This window comes from Ornithorhynchus anatinus, chromosome 4 (assembly GCF_004115215.2).
Source record: "Ornithorhynchus anatinus isolate Pmale09 chromosome 4, mOrnAna1.pri.v4, whole genome shotgun sequence".
Lineage (NCBI taxonomy): Eukaryota > Metazoa > Chordata > Mammalia > Monotremata > Ornithorhynchidae > Ornithorhynchus > Ornithorhynchus anatinus.
Window position 1 is genome coordinate 106,407,640 of NC_041731.1, and position 16,814 is coordinate 106,424,453.

At 39.7% G+C, this 16,814-nt stretch overlaps 1 non-coding gene across 1 annotated transcript; it reads right to left on the reverse strand.

Moving 5' to 3' along the window:
* Positions 1–1,484: 1,484 nt before the first annotated feature.
* Positions 1,485–1,622, reverse strand: LOC114811786. Its single transcript, XR_003759482.1, has one exon. It is a non-coding gene; the product is annotated as a small nucleolar RNA SNORA7 (small nucleolar RNA).
* Positions 1,623–16,814: the final 15,192 nt, after the last annotated feature.

Below are 16,814 nucleotides of genomic sequence, written 5' to 3' on the forward strand. Positions count from 1 at the left end.
TAATGAATCTCCATTTCAGAGATAAGCAAAGTGAGGCACTGAGAAGTTAAGTGACTTTCCCAAGGTCACACAGTAGACAAGTGATAGAGGTAAGATTAGAACTAAGGTCTCCTGGCCCCAGCATGACCGTATAGTTTCCCCAGTCTGTTGCATGGAGAAAACATGCAAGTCTAAGTACAATCACCCATATCTCGGGTGTGCATGACCTTATTTGGAAGCCATAGGAAACAAGCAACTTTAACTTCCTCTCAGTCATACCTGTATAGAGTCGGGCATCTGTTACAGGTCGAGCAAACTACCTCCGCTCAATAGTCGCTTATCAGATATTCGATTGAATGACAGCCAAGTGGAACACCTCACACTATCCAAAGAGAAACCTGGCAGGAGGGAGCAGAGATTTAGTCAGGCGATAAAGAAGATCCCACAGAAGAAGAGTAAGGAGGAAAAAGAGATAAATTTTAAAGGTCTAGGTAAGCATTCTGAAAATGAAGGACTCTCGTCTTCCCCTTGATGTGAACCTAGATGCCATTAATGAGAATGATTGCTATGTGCATGAGCCACCGGGAAAATAGACCTATAAAAAATAAACTGCTTGTGATGCTTTGTTTTACAACCCAGTTCAGAGAGCTGTGTTTAGAAAGATTCCCGCCTAAGCTTGTCATACTACAGGCAACAACAGAGGCTTTTTCGTCCTCTTCCAGTCATGTTTGTTGTTTGGCTGGTTTTCTGGGCATTGAGCCTAGTTGGGTTTCAACATCTGTTTATTATGTTGTGTGGCATCCAGACTCCATTTTCAAATGGGTGTCTTTAATCTTATAATTCTTAATATTGTTATTCGTACTCATATCCTTCTGCCTGGACCACTTATTTTTTAATTTGGGGATATGGAATTGGAGGATATCCACAAAGTTGCAGTGACAAGCTCAGTATTTCAGTTTATCTTTCCTAAGATCAAAAGTAATTATTTCTATAAAAATGAATAGCTGTACAAAAAGCTAATTCTCTCTACGTCTTAGATGGTGAGCCCCATGTCGGACAGGGTCAGTGTCTGGTTTGATTATCTTATTTTTACCTCAGTGGCTGAGTAAGTAAGCACTTAGTAATACAATTAAAAACCAAAAACAAACGTAATTCCCTCAGAGCTGCCAGTGAAATTATTCCAGACTATGGAATATACCATATTTGAGACTTATTTTTATCCTTTAGAATTTAAGATTTTAAAATCTTAAATGATGAATCTTAATTAATGGATTTTGAAAATTTATATTAGAGAGGTTTGAAATATATTAATGTACACTGTATTACAAGGCAGGTCTTCTCTTGTGCTGTCAAGTCATTTCTGACCCATAGCGACACCACGGACACAGCTCTCCCAGAACGCCCTGCTCTTACCATTGCTGCCTCTCCACCTTCTGCTCAGTAAACTTGAGTCTCCGCCCTTGACTCTCTCCTATCCCGCTGCTGCCCAGCATTGGTGAGTTTTGACTTGTAGCATATTGCCTTTCACTTACTAGCCACTGCTCAAGCTAGGAATGGAATGGATAAGCTTCTGCTTGACTCTCTCTCCCATAGCCGATACTGGTAGAATACTGGAAACTCTCCAGATGCGACCCTGAGAGGGGTACAAGTTGGGTATATTCATAAAATATTTTATTATTTTGCCTTTGTAAAAACTGTACACCCTATTTTTGCTTTTCATTTGCATTTGTGGTTTGCATAAATGCAGTAAAATATTTTATAATTCTAGTAGCTTGAATTTATATCAGTTCTTGATACTTAGGAATTCCAGCACTTTACATGTTATCCCTTCTAAATTACCTTCCCAGAAATCTGGTGAGGTCATTTGCATGGGCGTTTTCATCCTCATTTTACAGAATAGGAAACCAAGGCACAAAATGAGAAAGGAACTGAGAAATATTTGTCAGAAGGGCAATAAAATTTTGGGGGTATTGTTGATCTTGAACTCTTAAATTGTGTGTCCGTATTTTACAGCCATTAATACTTTACATTTTTTCATAATTTCCCAAACTTAATGGTGCCATATACATTTTATATCTATATCCTTCATACTAGCCTCATTTATTAATCTATGTAAATTTCTGACTAATGGATATTTCACACTGCCATAGGGTAAAAATCTAGTTTTAGAATAAGAGTTATTTATTAGAAACACTTTTATTGAGGTTTAACATATTTAATGTATTCATATTTATTCACGTACCATATCCACTACAGAGACACTAGCAGCATTTATATGCAATGAAATAACTATTCTATTGCATTTGTATGTTTGGGACCAACATATTTTGGTACTTCCGAATGGAAACACATGATTGAGTGAAAATTTACAAAAACTGTTTTGATCATTATCTCCTAACTCACTCTTCACCTAAGCAGATGGATAAATGTATTATTGGATATGCTGCATAAAGCTAAGACTTTGAAATTAATAGAGACCCAGTTGCCACAGGACACGACTACACCTAATGGGCTATTAAAAGATGATTAATAACTGCCCCAGTGGAGTAGCAAAGATGAGGGCCATGACTGTGCATAAAAATGAAGAATTAATTTAACTGAGATCTGGGCAAAGAAAGGTTCTAGTCACCGCTGCAGTGATGAGTCTGTACCATATACTACAAACAGCAGTTGTATTAGGGACTTGGAATCCATGGGGATAGTGTTTGAGAATGTCTGTTCTTTTACCTTAACTTCAGTTGACTCACTTTTTTGATTGGAGTTGCGTTTTGCCTTGTATTTGCTGCTTCCATTTGCTTGAAGTCAAATTTGGGTGAAAAAATGAATGAATTATAGTATGCAGGGGGAAATATGCATTGATTGAGAAGTGTTGTACAAATGCAGTGATAATTATCATTTTCCCACTGATCATTTTGTAATACTTCTTGTTCTAAGAGGAGTGCCCTAAATCCCTATTTATTCCTATTACAACACAAAATGAAGACCTTTAAAACATTAGACCAATTGTGTTTACAATATTTTGGTATTCTCAGTCAGACTCTGGATAAATTCTCCTTTCCTCAGTCACCCTGAGACACATCAAGAGGGAGCTCAACTAACTTGGATGAATTTCTTCTGGTTTTCAAATCTCTCAAACTCAAATTTCTTGTTCAAACCTAATTTTCAGAAGCTTTTTCTTCCTTTATTCAGCAGTGCCCTTGCTGCCTAATGATGAATTATTATTACTTATTGGGCACTGACAGTGCACTAATGACAAGACATTCAGGAGCTGCAATTATCTGGGTTGTTTCATTATTTTAGTAGAAATGGTGTCACAGAATGGACAGCAAAGAGCTTGCTAAAGTAAAATGAGCTTCTGGCTCCACTTCCTAGAAGAAATCGGTTCCTGGTTTTAAAGGCACTGAACACCAGCAATGTAGACATTAGTAAGAAATATACTATCATCAATCAATCAATCGCATTTATTGAGTGCTTACTGTGCACAGAGCACTGTACTAAACATTTGAGAGAAAATTGTACAATAGAGTTGATAGACATGTTCCCTGCTCATAAAGAGCTTATCATTAAAATGAAGTACAGATATGTGCTAAAGTGCTGAGGTGCTAAGTGTGGGGTGAATAAAGGGTACAAATCCAACTGCAAGTGGATTTGATGCAGAAAGGAGAGAGAATAAGGGAAATGAGAGCTTACTCAGGGAAGGATCTCTGGAGAAGATATGATTTTAGTAAGGTTTTGAAGATGGGGAGAGTGACTGCCTGTTGGATATGAAGGGGAAGGGAGCTCCAGGCCAGGCAGAAGCATTATAGCCTAGTGAAAAGTGCAAGACCTGTGAGTCAGATAACTTAGGTTCTAATCCCTGCTCCTCCATTTGCCTGCTGTGACCTTGGGGCAAGTCACTCAACTCTAATAATAATAATGATATTTGTTAAGTGCTTACTATGTGCCAGGTATTTTAAGTGCTAAACATGGGTTCTCAGGGCGGATACAGTTCCTTTCCCATTTGGCGCTTACAGTTTTAATCCCCATTTTACAGATTAGGTAACTGAGGCACAGAGAAGTGAAGAGACGTCTGACGTCACACAGCAGAAAAGTGACAGAGCTGGGTTTAGAACTCAGCTCCTTCTGGCTCTCAGGTATGCTCTATCCACTACACTATGCTGCTTCTATGTGTCTCAATTCCTTCATCTGAATAATGGGAATTCAATTCCTGTTCTCCCTTCTACTTAGACTGTGAGTCCCATGACCCAATTATCTTGCTTGGCACTTAACAAATACAATTATTATTCTCATTATTAATAGATGCAGGATGTGGGTGAGGGGTCGGTGTCAAGATAGACGAGATCAAAGTACAGTAAGTAGGTTCGTTACAATAAGAAGGTTTGTATTCAAGAAGCCAAGTGAACTCCATAGTAGGAAATTAGTGAAGTAAGATAGGAAGGGCTAAGATAAATGGTAGGGAGCTTCTGTTTGATGTGGAGGTGGAAGGGCAACTACTGGAAGTTCTTAAAGAGTGAGAAAACATGGACTAAATTGTTTTGTAGAAAGATCCTCTGGGCAGCAGAATGAAGTATGGACTGGAGTGGGGAAAGACCAGCAGTTAGGGAGGTCAGTAAGGAGGCTGGTGCAGTAATCAAGACAGGATAGGATAAGTGATTAGATTGATGTGGTAGCAGTTTGGATGGAAAGGAAAGGACAGATTTTAGTGTTGTATAGGTTGAACCAACAGATTTAATGTGTGGGTTCGATGAGAGAGTTGAGTTGAGGATAATGCCAAGGTTATCAGTTTGTGAGACATGGAGAATAGTTGTGCTATCTATAGTAAAGGGAAAGCTGGGGAGAGAACTGGGTCTGGGTGGGAAGATGAGGAATTCTGTTTTGGAATGTTTAGTTTGAGGTGGTGAGGGATATTTGAGGTGTTGAGGGATATTTGAGGTGTTGAGGGATATCCAAGTAGAGAGGTCCTGAGGGCAAGAAGAAATACAAGACTGAAAAGAAGGAGAAAGATCAGGGCTGTAGATGTAGATTTGGGAATCATCCACATAGAGATGGTATTTGAAGCTGTGGAAGCAAATGAGTTCTCCAAGGGAATGGTGTAGATGGAGACTAGAAGAGAACCCAGAACTGAGTCATAAGGGACTTCCTCAGTTAGGAGGTGGGGTGCAGAGGAGGAACCCAGGAAAGAGACTGGGAAATAACAGATGAATAGGAGAAGAAGGAGAGGACAGTATCAGTGAAACCAAGGTTAAATGATATTTCCAGGAAAAGGGAAGGTATTATATGGGATTGGTTGTAGGCTTACCTCAAGCAATAATCAAAATCATGGGCCCAATGGAAACAGACATTATATGAATTTGGAGAGATTGTTACACATTTAGAGAGTCCAAATAGAGGAAGTTCCTGGAAGGAAGGAAGCCATGCAGTCAGGTTTTCGCTAAAGCACCATAATGGCTTTAGCATTTAACAGAGGAAAGAGCACAGACTTGGGACTCAGAGGTCATGGGTTCTAAAATTCTGCCTGGTTAATTCAGGCCAGATTCTTCTTGAAGTCCTAATTTATCCAGATATATTGTTACTGTATATGTAGCTTCTGTTATACATTTGCTCTGTGACTGTGTAAATGAAAGATTGCTATCCTCCCCACATTTGCAACTTTTTGACACTTGATCACTTACTGGTTATTGAATGAGCTCTTTTTTGGTGGCTAACTGCCCATTTCATTTTCAGAGATTGCTAATGATTCCATTTTTCTAGAAGGATAGGGTTCTGAGTTTATCATAGCTAGGGTCAGGTCTCTGAAAGTCTTTACCACTGAATCTAAGCATGAAGGTAATCTTTAGCTGAAGTCAGCAACCTAGTTGACTAAATTGATACCATATATCACTAGGACAAGAATGCTTGGACTATGCAAAATCTGGAGGGTGGACTCTAAAAGCCAATTTATGGATGACTCTCAACACATTTTGAACACATGGAACTAGTATTTACCACTTGCACCTGTTTGACATGTCTGTAGATCAGTTCCTCTGCAACTGGGGAACGACAGTGCCATCAGGGCAGAGCCAACATCTAGAGGATCGATGGTAGGTGTCTAGTTAAGAGAGCCATAGGAGATTTTTCAATCGTTTTACTGAGCCTTGTTCTCATCTCTCTTGCTCGCTCCCTCTCTCTCTTTATGTTTTTCTCTCCTCATTGGAACTTCCTCTTCCTTCACAGCTGGTCTCCCCATCTTCAAGGCCCTTCTGAAATCACATTTCTCTCAGAGGCATTCCTTAATGAATCTTAATGTCCACACCCTATTCCATCCCCCACCTGTCACTTCAGTACTTCCACAACACCTAAACCCTTGATTAACTGCACCCTTTCATTGCCTTATATCCAATATCTACCTTCCTACCTGTAATTTATTTTAGGTTTTCTCTTTCCTACTAGACTCTAAACACCTTGAGGGCAAGGATCCTGTTTACAACTCCAGTTACACCCTTCCAAGTGCAAACTATCATTTGATTGATTGAGCTTTTGGGGGAAAAGGTAGCTCCAAAATCAGAGAGATTTAGCCAAGACTAAAGATGGCCAAGAAAAAGCTAGTTCCCCATGAACCGAAGGATAAAATCATAATGTTCCGGAGAGGCTGTGTCTCTTTGGAAGCATCAGAGACAGATGTCGAGATGTCCTGAGAAAAAGGACTAAGATTCTAATTCTGATCCCCTCCTCTTTAGGAGGTCCCTAGCCCTCAAGAAATACCCTAACACAACTCAAGTAGCCAACTAACTATCCAAACTATAAATTTGAATGTTCGGAGGGTTCAACATCTGTCCTATTAATAAACGACCACCTATTTAGGTTTCCTTATGGTAAACCACTAAGTAATAGGCTTCATTCTGTGGAGGTCACAGTTTATTTTTCAATTTACCATTTTTAAATGTCCTGTTATGCATTCAGTGTAAAACATAAAGTATGGTGAGGCTTACATTACATCTAGCCCATGAGGCATATTTATACATGGATGCAAACCAAAAATGATATCCAGTTCATTTATCACATTCAATTGGTGAGGATTATTCAATTGCCCTTGAAAGCAGCCATATTGTTCCTGGAATCACACCTGGGAATTTTTGATGTTTCCCTCTCCTTCCCTAGGCGATCATTTCTCCTGAATTTTTCAGTCACCTGATATGTTTAGTGTGGGCCTACATAATGCAGCCTTATTGAGGCAGGAGAGAAGTTTTGATTCTGTAGAAGCTCCAACAATCTGGCAACTTGCAAGAGAAGGGGACAGAATCAACTGTTTCTGTGATATGTGATACAGATGGAAGCTAAGTAATAAATAAATTGAAATTTAGGACTCAAAAAAAAAGGCATAAACCAAACCAGGACTGGAAATTTCAGGGTTATTTTCAAATGTCTTGCAAAAATATTGCTCCACACCAAAATTGCTTTTACTTACCTTGGCAAGGTAAATGTTATTAAACTGCTTGGCTGCTATTATTTCCTATTTTAAAAAAATCATCTTTAAGAGCAACTTGCAACCCAGCCATATGACTGAACCCACTATAAATTACATTTATCTCCTAAAAGTGATTTGATTAAAACATTTTTGTGCATTTTGAATAATTATAACTCCTAGCAATTAAGTTTTTTTAGCAAACCTTACCATGCATTTCCATACATGCTGCATAAATTACATAGTATTTTTTACATATTCTGTCACAGGTGAAATTCAATAACCTGAGGTTACAAATAACAGCTTTGAGAGCTCAATTCCTTATGACAAAGCTCTAACCCCAGCAAGTATTTATAGCCAGTTTCATTTGCAGTTCTGGGTTTTGATGTTGGCGTCTTACAGGGCTTAAGAGGAGTTGTTGATTTGTCCATTGAGTGCAGTTTATTGTTCACTTCCTCAACTTGATCCAAAGCTCTCTAGACACTGGGCCTCTCTGGGGCTCTTCCAGGACCAAAGACCCTCTTGGCTCCCTCCCTCCACCCTTACTCCTGGCAGTAGCTTCACTCTATTGTGAAGGAGTCCAGACACACTGACCGTGGCCTCTTGATGGTAGCTAGAGCGTTAGCAAGACTGGGGAGGTTTTTCACCCACGAGTAGAGTGGAGTGGCCGATCTCTGCTCAGTAAAGAGCAGCTGACCATTTCTTTTCTGCTATGTTTGGCCACTGTTTGATTGGTGTCTTCTTTTACCCTGTTTTGATTCATTTTAAAGGTTTCCATTACCTGCTCTCCCTTCTTTGTTGATTGTGGCCAGGGATTGCATGTGAATCAAGTTTCATCACTTCTTCCCAGTGCTTATCACATTATATATGCTTAATAATTACTATTGATTATTGACTATTTATACTATTTTTAAGAAATGTATAGCTGGAGATATTTCTTTAATAACTGTCCAAAATAAAAAACAAATCTCTATGCTTTGTTTCCTTGACACTGCCAAATTTAGATTACAGCTATAATCTTTACCCAAGGCAAATAATATCTATCCCAGAACAGTCATCCCTCCATGAAACTTTACTGAAACATAAAAAGTATAGCACTAGCTTAGTATCTCTTCCATTGGTATGTTATAATGCTGATATTTCTGGCACCAATCTTCATATTTCATTTCATGTTTATTTTTCCATGGCAGACTCTCTGTTTCAACATCTATTTTCCTGTTTATCTCTTCAGAGTTCTAATTTGCCTTTCATTACATAAAGTTCCAAGATCTACCCACAGAGACTAACCTTAGCCAGAGGGGAGGTCTGCAGGATGCCTTTGCTTTCCTCAGCTTAACACAAGCCACTCTATGGGAGGACCAGTGTCAAGATGTTCCTTTCATTTATTCCTAAGGGTAGATGACCCATCCTAAGAGAGAGCAATGAACCATGCCTCTTCACAGTGTGATTCAAAAATAAAGTGTATGGGAATGAATAAGCCAAAATTCTGTCCTTCATTATGATTTGGACTTTGGTTCTCTTTATTGAATTACATGTTTTAATAAAAGGGTTTATCTAGCATCCACAAAGTACTTATCAATTAATTACCCATGGAAATCTAGGACAAGTTATGTAGTAATAGTTATTATACCCAGGGCATTAGACATATGTTACATAAAGGATCCAGTCACCTTGAAATTATATTGGTAAAGCTGCTCTATAATACTCTTCAATACCAATGCGGGCACTGGTGAAAAACCTCTGGAAAGGGAATAACATTTTCCAAACTGTTTGGGCAGACAAAATACACATTTCCTGTGATTTAGGAGGTTTATGAAATCTTACCATTAATTTGAGAAATTTACCAGAATTTTGACAATCTCGGGCCCAGATTTTTCCATTCTGTAGAGTAGGTGGATATATAACCATGAAAATCATCATATATCCAACAAAAATGAGTCCCTGTACAAGAGTTTCAAATTATGTAAACTTTAGATCTCAACACTTTATCTTCCTTCTCTCAGGACTCACCTAGCAACTTTAAACATTTCCAAGTTTTGAATTAGTACAAGTCACAGAGAGAGATAGCAGAAAAGGTGTGGGGCTTGGGAAGAAGGAAAGGGAGAATGAGAGAGTGAGAGCGAGAGAGGGAAGGAGGAAATTAAGAGACAGAGTAAGAGGGAAATGGAGAAAGAAAGAAGCAAAGATGGGGGAACAGAAGAGAGAGACAGAGGGGCAGACAGAAGAAGAAAGAGATGGAGAGGGAATGAGAGAGAAAAAACAAAAACTCAGAGAGGGAATACAGACAAAGAATGACTTTCCATCAGCTTGGAGACATCTGAAGGATGGCTTCTCATGGACAACAGGGAGTTGTAGTCTACTGATAAGGAACCACTGCTCTTGAAATCAGATTTTCTTTGTTTGGCGTAAGAGGGCTGTGGAAGTTGTTCACACACACACACACAGACACACACACACACACACTTGTGAAATTCATTTTCTTAGTTATCAGTGTGTTACCAGTGAAGAAATAAAGGAGAGACAAAAGTCACTCTAGCTATAATATAATAGAAAATTTAATCACAGAAGGTAACAGGATATCATCTCACAATGAAATATGGTCCAAATTCAACCTTAGAATTCTGGCTCCATCACTAAGCGTGAATGGAACAGTCATATGTCTGCAATCTAAATGTTGATATTATTTTTAAAGTGAATCATGATATATGTTTCAATCAATCAATAAATCAATCAATGTTATTTATATAATTCTTACAGAATGCTTAAATGCAGAGAACTGTTAAGTAAGAAGCCCTTGGGAGACTACAAAGGTATCGAGTTGGTAGGCACGATTCTCACCCTGATAGAATCTGGTGGGAGGTGCTTACAATCTAGTGGTATCAAATCTAAAACATAATAACCTCAGAAACTACAAGGAACTCCTGAATCCTGAGCATCTTTGGCAATAGGAGATTGCTGGCAGATCAACAGGAATATCAGTTTAATAATATTGCAACAACAAATTGTTATGAAAAAAAAATGCCCAGTAAAAACAGAAACTCAAAAGTGTAGTACAGTGGAATTCCCTAAATCTAAACATGGTTTTATTGGAGAACTGTTGTTGAAATTTAACTGTGGATTAAGTTGGATTTTTGAAATCCTGATTGTAGAAAAAACTTGCTGGCTGATGTTCCTCTACTTTCCATTTTGGTATCTCCTGTCATCAGTCTTCTTGGCAGTTTCATACCAGGGAAAGGTGCAAAATTGACAGGAAGAGGCCTGGAGATTGGCTGTGTTCTAAGGGCGCACTGAAGAGTGGCTGCAAACCATTACTTATAACCTCCTGCAACAATCCATAAGGCAGTAGGCATGGCTTTGGTAAACTTTTGAATGTACTGAATATTTTTAATCCTCATATACAGTTGGAAGGGGTCAGAAAGGATAAAGGAAAAAATTCAATATGCTTTTTCTATTCCAAACAGTTTTATGTGATAGGAATAACTTAAGTTGCACTATCTATAATTTTTTTAAAAAACAAAATCCAATATTACATTTGGCTTCATGCGTAATAAGCAATAATGCCTTAATGTAGACAAACAATAATGTTAGTTTTATTCTGTCATTACGAGAGACACTTTAATTTGAAAATCAAATTCAGACTTGTTTTTCTTAGGTCTTTACAAGTCATTACAAATGTAACATCTCCTGTAGCAATAGCTAAACAATACATTTATTCTTCTGGTCTTATTGTCAGAGCATTTAACACTTCAAGTATATTATACACTTCTGATGGTACATTGTGCACCTTGTACTCTTCATAATTACTGCAATCTGTATAGTTACTAGGGCTGAAAAGGGTAACTGCCACTAGAAGTCTGTGAAAAGTGAATTAATTAATGCATTTCATTATGAAAAGGAGAATTGTCAAAGTTCCTTTTTTCATCAAACTCATATTCTTTCTTCTTATGTTATCCTTTACATGAGTGTATCAGTGGAACCATCGAAAGTCCAATCAAACAGCTGATGACATTAAAAGAACCTAAGAGAATGATCCCTAAGAGAACTTTTGAAAGATCTCGAAGAGGAAGACCCAGTTGCAAAACAGGTATTGGTAAAATCAAAAAAGTATGTTTCCACCATCAGATTACTGTTGGGGTTTTTTCTGCATCCCAGACCTGACCTAAGGAATTTGAGTCAGCATGTGACACCCTCTTCTGCACTGGCTGTTGACTGGATTTCTCTTTGGAGGATAGATTGTGAGCCTTTCTTTTTTTCAGTTTCTCAAATCCTTTATCCATTAGGGTGTCTTGGGTTCTTTGCAATGGGTCACTGTCTTCAATCAAAAGACTAGGAAGTCATCCACTTTACTGGAAACTTTCCTTCTGGTGAAATGTCCTGTGGAGCCCTCTGTCAATGCAGTGATTGAATGGGATACAATTTAATGGGCAGTGCCACAGATAAGCAGATACAGATACTGGGGCCCAGAGCCCACGATTGCCTCCAGTCTACTGGCCTCTGATATTATGATAGTTATTTCAAATTTAACAGTTTCTTTTCCTAAGTGCACTGAGATAGGGACAGAGAAGAGAGAACAGTGGGGGCTGTGCTGATGGCATATCTCAGTGATATCCTTGGATCCAATTAATGAATCAATCATTGGTACTTACTGAGAGCTTACTGTGTGCAGAGCACAGTATATGAGTGCTGGTGAGAGTATCAAATGACAGTTGGTAGAGATTTTCCCTGTCCACAGGGATCTTACAGTCTAGAGGGGGAGACAGTCATTAAGATACATGAATAAATTACATTTATGTGCATGAGGGTTGTGGGGCTATCAGTGGGATTCTAAAAGTGCTTAAAGGGTGCAGATCCAAGTTCAGAGTCAATGCAAAGGGAGGGGGAGTAGCAGGAAAGAGTGCTCATGCTCTGCACACGGTAAACGCTCAATAAACATGATTGAATGAATTCAGGGAAGTTTCTTCAAGAAGATGTGTTATTAGAAGATCATGAAGGTTGGGGGAATGGTGGTCTGTCATATTTGAAGGGAGAGGGATTTCCAGGACCAATGGTGGATGTGGGGAAGGCATCAGTGGCAAGATAGAAGAAATCAAAAGACAATACAGGTTGGTGTTAAAGGAGCAAATAATTCAGTCTGGGTTGTACCAGGAAATTGGTGGGTAACGTAGGAGGGGGCAAGTTTATTGAGTGCTTTAAAATTGATGCTAAGGAATTTCTGATTGATGTGGAGGTGTATGGGCAATCAGTGGAGGATCTTGAGGACTGATGTGAACTTGAGTGTTTTGTTACAAAAATGATCCAGTCATCAGAGTGAAGTAAGGATTGGAGTGGGAAGAGAAAGAAGACAGAGAAGCCAACGAGGAGCCTGAAGCAGTAGTCAAGGCAGGCAATATGGATCAGCATTGTAGCAATTTGGATGGAGGAAAAAGCATGGATTTTAACACTGTGTGAAGCTAGGTCTTACCAGATTTGGTAAAAGATTGAATATGTGGGTTGAATGAATGAGAGAAGAGTTGAGGATACTTCTAAGGTTTTGGGCTTGTGATAAGGGAGCCTAGTTGTGCCTTCTACAGTGATGGGAAAGACAGGAAGAAGACAGGTTTTGATGGGAAGATGAGGAGTTCAGTTGGGGCATGTTAAGTCTAAGGTGTTGACAGGAAATCCAAATAGAGATGTCCTGAATACAAGAAGAAATTGCCTTCCTTTGATGACCAAATGGATGCCCTCAATACCACCCCCTCTATTGGACTCTACTCACTCATTCCCCTATACCTTAGCTGATATACCATGAATTCACAGCTCTGGACCATCTCCACTGTCTGCTTCCTTGGCTCCTGGCCACAATCTGAGCGGTGCTGCTGGCAGAAATCTAGATACCAGGATGACTTATCCCTAAGGTAATCCTTACATACTTTAACTCTGACTCCTCTTCCTGGAATAATTATTTCTCCATTCTTATTGACTCCCATGCCCACTGCTTTCACTAGTTGTTCCAGATGTTTAACTCCATACTCAAGCCTCTCAAGGCAGCTGAAAGGTTCAGGTGGATTAGATGGAATGGAGTCATTAGCAGCCTTAGAGAGGGCAGTTTATGTGGATTGATGAAGCTGGAAGCCAGTTTGGAGGGGATCAAGAAGAGAATTAGAGGAGGGGAAGTAGAGGCAATGGGTGTAGACAATTCACTCAAGGAGTTTAGAAAGGAATGGTAGGAGAGAGAAAGGGTAATAATTGAATGGAGTCTTGGGGTCTAGGGAGGTTTTGGGGTTGCTGTATTTTTGGATAGTGGGTAAATGAGCAGGTTTGAATGCAATGAGAAAGAAGCAATTAGAAAGTGAACAGTTAAAGATGGGAGTCAAGGAGGAAAGAACCGAGGGCACAAATGTTTTTGATTAGGAGCCAAGGGCAGGGCAAAAATGGAGGGGATAGATTTTGAGAGAAGGTGAGAAATCCCTTCTTGAGATGTGGCTGGTAAATATGGACAGTCAAAGACAGGGGAGAAAGAGGGAGGGACTTTAGAGAAGAAGGCTAGATTATGCCTGATTATTTCAATTTTATCAAGAAAGCACATGGCCCAAAACCATAGTGCATAGGGATTAGTAATTTGCTCATTTCGTGTGTTATTCACTAAGTCCGGATACTCATTCCTTGTAAAGGGAAAAGCAGAATACAGATATGTACTTTTAGAGTGGCACTGGTGTCAGGAGACAATTGGGAACTTGGAATGCAAATCCTTTCCCAAAATTGAAAGTTTCTCTCTTTAGACCTGGCTGTGGGTGTAGACACCTCACAACTCACTCACACTAAATTATTCTGGGTCCTAACAGAATAATCACCAATATAAAGGCTGCAAAAGCGATCTCAGTAGGGAGCTACCTTTTTCACTTTGAGCATTCATGATCCTATAATCTCGAAGCGCTCTCTTCATGTCACAGCACCCTGGTGAGAAAGATATTAGTCTGAATCTCGGGTACTTAAACTGAAAAGAAAAGGACCTCATGTTGGCCCTCTTGGCAGGGTGCAAAATGAGGTTGTGACATTACTGGGGCTTTTCAGCCCTAAATCCAGGCTGAAAGAGCCCCTGGAGTCACTTTAGGAATGCCCAGACTATAGCCAGTCTCTGCTGGATCCTAAAGCCCTCTAATTCTCTCACTCTTTAAAGTAGATTTTGGGAGGCAACCTCACTGCTCCCCAAGTCCATGTACCCCTATTACTGCCAGCACTCTATGGATGAAGCCTGTGTTTTCCCAGAGGTCTAAAGGTCACTAAGGAATAGCCTACTCACCCACCTGACAGGACTAGCTACAGAAAGCCCATGAGCAAAATGTTCCTTCTCATGTCCACAGCTTGCAAGGTCCACACATATCCCCAATATAATAATAATAATAATGGCATTTGTTAAGCGCTTACTATGTGCAAAGCACTGTTCTGAGTGCTGGGAAGGATACAAAGCAATCAGGTTGTCCGACACAGGGCTCACAGTCTTAATGTCCATTTTACAGGTGAGGTAACTGAGGCACAGAGAAGTTAAGTGACTTGCCCAAAGTCACACAGCTAAGTGGCAGAGCTGGGATTTGAACCCATGAACCCATGATCTCTGACACCCCAGCCCGGGCTCTTTCCACTGAGCCATGCTGCTTCTCTCCAAGCCTCCAGGGCAGACACATCTAGACTGTAAGCTTGTTATGGATAGGGGATGCGTCTTTTTACTGTTGTATTATTCTCTACCAGATGCTTAGTACAGTGCTCTGCACACAGAAAGCACTCAATAAATTGTTCTTTCCAAGCACTTAGTACAGTGTTCTGCACACAGTAAGTGTTCAATAAATATGATTGAATGAATGAATGAATGAAATATGATTGAATAATAATAGTTGAGATCTCAATAATACTTAAAACGTTCGTAAGGGTAACATATGAAAAGAAATCCAGTTTAAATCTCCTTTTCTTGGATCTACTTCTCACCACACCCCAGGATCCTCTGTATTTTCTGGTAGATCATGTTCCTCTCCCGCTCAAGGACAGGAGGTTTGCTTTTCCAGAGTCTTAGTGACTCAACTCTGAATCTCCAGTCATTGTCTCCAATCCCTTTCCTGAATCTCTCCAGTCTCTTTCCTGAGCCCTCTGTCCACCCAGGTTTCCCAGAACAAGCCCTCCCTGTGTCCCTGCTGTTCTAGCCACACAATTTGCTTCTTTTCACCTTAAGATGGTGGAGTCTTCTCTTTCCCTCAACCTGACCCTCTATTTTCTCCCCAGACCCACTCTCTGATTGATTTGGTTACATCTTCAAGGAGGGGCACCATAGAATGACTTGGTTTCTTCCTCCCTCTCCTAAGTATAGAGAACAGAGGGACTGTGATTTGGATGCATCTTCTATGAGGGGCACCATAGAATGATTCTCCTGGTTTCTTCCTCCCTCTCCTAAGTGTAGGGAATAGCAGAACTGTTCATCACAGAGGTCTAGTAAAACCCCAGAAGAACTCATTATGCATTTTATATGGAAACAAGAACCAGCTATGTATTTGGAGGTTACAGCTGGAGATAGAACAGAAATATCCTGCAAGAAATTTGACCTGAAATGTTGTTCTTCATTCATATGGCAAGCTGAATAGTGCAAAGCTGCCAATATTCAGTGAGCATCCTAGAGAGAAGCAGTGGTCAACTGGAAAGAGCACAGGTCTGGGAGTCAGGAAACCTGAGTTTTAATCCTGGCTCTCACTATGCAATTTTGGGCAAATCACTTAACTTCTCTAGGCCTCAATTTCCTCATCTGTAAAATAGGAATTAAATATTAATTTTTCCTCTCCTGTAGACTCTGAGGTCTGTGTGGTCCAGGGAATCTCTTTAGTCTTATTACATACATTGTAACTACCCAAGCAATTGGAAAATAAGCACCTAATAAATATTGTTATTTTATTATCATCATCATCACTGTACTCCCCCCAAGCACTTAGTTCAGTGCTCTGCATGCTGTCTTCTCTTGTATTATGCTGTCGACTCCATGGACACAATTCTCCCAGAACAACCCATCTCCATCTGCAAACATTCTGGGAGTGTGACCATAGAGTTTTCTTGTAAAAATACAGAAGTGCTTTACCACTGCCTTCTTCCATGAAGTAAGATTAAGTCTCCACCCTCGACTCTCTCCTATGCCGCTGCTGCCCAGCAGAGACTCAAAAAAATCCTTGAATGATTGATTGATAAAGAATATAAGGACTCCTAGACCCCTGCTCTAGCTTGTCAACTTCCAATGTCACCTTCTCAGAGATTAAAAGGTAAGTAATTTTAAAGGCAGCATTTAGCTTCATCTTGGTGCCTAACAATTCTCAATCAAGCATGCATTTTAACTAGTAGTTCATGAAAGGAGAGTTTTCATCAGTGCCTCTTCTAGAATTTACCA